Raw genomic sequence first — 4,396 nt, 5'->3', positions numbered from 1 at the left:
TGTTCACATCATTTCTGTTATCAGTTTTACCAATTCATAATTGACAACTGCTTCCCCCAGGTACAATGGTACAAGTATGGCATTGCCACATACAGTGAAAACTAACAACATCAGGCTATGCTACATTAAATATAGAACTATAAACTCTTCAAAGACCCCTCACTAAGCACATTCTACCATAAGGCCTAACAGAAAGAGGAATCAATGAAATGGTCTTCTGATCATTACCATAGGAGCATTAGAGAGGGAAAAAGCCAGTTTTGAAATTAGTGGCTCCGAGATAAACAAATTCCAACTAGTCCCTTTATACCCTTGCACTAGGTTATTAGACAGGAGGAGCAAACTCTGCAATGCAGATATATCTGCCAGTGCAAACATGGTATTTACTTCATTCTTTAAAATGGCTACCATTGCTTTGGGGATACTAATTTATTTTCACAACACAACTACCTACAGCGTAAATCTACGATAGCTGTGATTATCCCAGAAACCTCATGTATCTGTTATAACACAGAAGAGGGGGAGCATATGTGGGAAATCAATTAATAACATTTCTCCAGTTCCAGTGACTGCTCAACTGTGGCTACAGAAAGATACAAAAGAGGAAAATGGTTTTCCTCTCCTCAAGGAACTGCTGGTAAGAAAGCTAAGCAGCCATTAGGTGGTGCCTAGGAATTGGTATAGAAAGGGAAAAACTTCCTACCTTGTGTGTTCATTTTTGCAAAAGAACAGGAATTTGTCTATTCTTATGTGTACATTTCTGAAGAAGTTGTCAACAATAGCCTATGAATTTCTATAGGGAGAATACACTGTGCAGAAATAAATCAACAGTAAAATCAGACACTGGTTGAAAAAGTGCATAAAATGAGTCTATTTTTAATGTATGCTAAAATATGCCTTTTGCTATTTAGGATGAATAAATTAAAGTGCTACTTTCCATATAACCCCATGACCTCCTAGGGATTTTATTTTCAGTACAGTGCTTTGGGGGAAAAAAATCCCTCAGGATCCCTAAGTTCTTCTGTTATGAAAGATCTGAACTGAGATAGCTAGAGGCAAGAAACAGCACAGTTCCCAATTATGACACCATTCAGTGTACAACTACTAGAAAAATGCCATTTAATTGTCATTGCATAAGCATCTCCTTTTTAAATGGCTGAAGACTTGTTTTGCTAACAAGTTTTTGTTTGATTTTGTGAAATGCATGGTTTGAATTTACACTATTATCAAACTGCATAATATGTCCTGTGTTTAAAATGCAACTGATTAACAAATCTTGTATCTCATATTAAACTCATATTTCTGATTTCCCCCCATACTGTTACTTTTCTTGTGTCCATGCCTTCCACCATAGTTTGTGGCTACAGTGAATTCTCTATACAGTTATTTTCCAATATTATCAGGTATCTTTTTCCTCTTGCCACTCCTCATGCCTACAAAGAGCCTATACTGAACTAAACGACAAGGCTGCGTGCCGGAATCACCAAAAAGTCATTTCCTGGGAAAACTGAGAACAGCGTTTGCAATGTGAAGAAGAAAGAGCACTACACATGGGATGAACGAGAGGTGATACATGCTGATTGATAGAGGAAGGTTTTCAAGGCAGAATAAGACAGGAAGAAGTATAGGGAAAAAACACTGAGAATGTATTTAGCTTGAGTAGGGAACCAAGTTGTGCAGGACCTTGCAAGCACAGAGATTAGTCCTATAGCAGGGGACATGGCACAGCAGATATTTCAAACTGGTGATGGCTATGAGCAGGATGGCAGGTGAGAACATACCCTAAGCACAACTCATTTGGGTGTGCTGAAAGCAATCAGGAGGAATGCAGTAAAGATATAAAAGAGGGCAGCCGCATGAGTAAGGGAGGGAGATGAGTGTGATTGGATCCATGGTTTCCTAGGTGAGAAGGTCAGGGAATGGATTTAGTGCTCGTCCATGTGCTATATAAAAGGTAACAGGAAAGTATAAATCATAATCCCAATGATTTGGGATTATGAGAAGTGAGAAGCACAGAGGAAAGCAGGAAGGGATCAAGGCTGCAGCTTTACTGACTGGAATTAGTCTTGTTTTCCTTTATCTCTAGTTGCCCTAGAATACTTCCTGGCTGCAAAGCACTGTAAGATCTTTAGGTGATCAAGGCTCAAGGATGGCTGTGTCTCCAGTCCAGGGGACCTCAACAAATGCCAATTGGCAGCTGGCAGTTCTGTTGTCCCTATATACACAATAAATTGAATGGCTACGTTACCACATATCTGAAATACTAGAGAATGTCTTGACATCAGTGAACCTGAAATACCCATGGAGGCTAATAAAAATCAGAAAACCCCAAAATTCTAACAGGCAAAAATGGAAGTGAGGAAAAAAATCAGGCCTACAAATTTTCTATGGACTGCTGCAAGAATGTGAAGAATGAATCTGACACCTTCTGCTCCTGTTTATATGCTACGTACACCAAATGAGTGAGGGGTTAGGTTGTTTATTCAGCTGACCCTCTGGTACTGCACTCCCTAGAGCATGACCCCAGAGAGCTTTCACAGCATCCTGAGCCAGCTGATGACCCAAAGATACAAGTCCCTGGCTACTGAAGTGTTTCAATCAGTATGAACAACACCTACTATTATACATACATATATAAAGTACCACCTGCAAGGAATTTGGGCTTCTTTTGTAATGGGTCTCAAGACTGTCCAGCACTGATGATGCTCGATCAGATTGAGCTGTATGAATGATGACTCAGGTATGGACCCTGCATGACATCCTGGGGTTTTATTCTCCTTCTCATGAAGCTTCACCTTATATATTTGAACAATCTCTCACAGCTAGCAGCTTGTTCTACTGATCCTTGGATATTGTACTAGAGACAGGATTCCAAAAAGTCCCAAATACCTCTGTCAGTGGCAAATGTAATCTGTCACCTCACGGGAGACAGTGCTCAGTGTCTCACAGAAATCTGTGATGGGAAAATTTAGAATAAAAAAAAAGAAATTAGCTAATTCTTTTTCCCTCTCTGTCTGTGAAACCAAAAACTACATTAGGTGCATTTAACACATCTGGAGAAAATAAAAAATTGATAATATTTTTTAAGTTTTTGTCTTTTTTTTTAAATTTTACGGGCATCAATGAAGCACCAGGAACATTATATAAGTATAAAAGATAAAATTAAATAAAATACTATTGAGGAAAAAATACTCCAGTCTGATAATATATTGCTAATATTCTGAAATTTTTATTTCTACCTATGCAAATTCTCCTTTAGAATGAATTATCATTCCCAAATTGTTTTTGAAATCTCCAGACCGTATATGTTTACACAATTTTTTATGCAGCTTTCAGAAAATTTAAAGAAGTCTCTTCTCACTGTACTGTTTTAGTCAGTATTAAACATAAATAAACATCTAGAATCGAGATATATTCTTATAGATAATACATTCTATCATGATTATTTTGCTAGGTTCTGTTACTAATGAAAGCCATAAATATCACAAATCCTGCATGTTGATTAGTTTAGACAATTGTTAGTGAATATTAATAACTATTATTCTAATAATTATTATATAATAATTTAATATAATATAATAAGCAACTAATGTCTATACAGTGACAAGCTGCAGTGATGATTAATGAAATGGTGCTCACTTGCACTGTCTTTGGTAGCAGTGCCCAAGTGTGCCCTTAGTTGTATTTATTTTGGACTGTTCATTAGCCCTGTGTATTTAGTCCCACTGTCCTACAGCAGCCAGTGCACAGCAGAGCTGTGTAACTGCAGTCACCCCACCCTTCAACACAGCGGGGCGTGAAATCTGCCAGACCCCCTTTGCACCTCCCTGCTGCAGACCTTACTGGCACACAGCCGTTCCCAGCCTTCTTCCCCCTGCACATCTGCTGGTAGTCCCCACACACCACTAATGCCTTTGCCCATTAGTCACAGAAGGTCTCTGTCTTAAGGCTCCCGGTGCTCTCTGCAAGACAGCCTGGTACTAGATTAGTACATTGTACTGGTAAGCTGGACTTCAGCATACATGTGGCCTTGCAGCAGAGCATTCCGTCACTTTCTTCAACCAGCTAGGAAAAAAGACCACTTTTCCATGTTTTGACCATTCCACCTACTTGCTGGACTCCTTGCTCCTCAGTCCTCATATTGTAGAGGACATTAATAATAAGCTAGAGAAGGGATGCAACGTGAGGACAGTGTGCATTTCCCTCCCCAAATGCCCGGCCTCTGTTATGGCAGAGCTCATCCACAGACTACAGAGCCTGGTGTCAGGTTCCCATCTCTGCTTTGTTGGCTTCATATGCAAAATGGAAGATACTAGAACCAACTTAGATAATTAGTAAAGTAATCTCTCTAGTAGTTGGATGTGCTCCCAATCTGCCTGCTGTTCATATTACCGAG

Source organism: Neopelma chrysocephalum, unplaced genomic scaffold, assembly GCF_003984885.1.
Source record: "Neopelma chrysocephalum unplaced genomic scaffold, ASM398488v2 Primary Assembly neopelma1_24, whole genome shotgun sequence".
In the NCBI taxonomy this organism is placed as follows: Eukaryota; Metazoa; Chordata; class Aves; order Passeriformes; family Pipridae; genus Neopelma; species Neopelma chrysocephalum.
Note: the sequence above shows the minus strand (reverse complement) of the source record.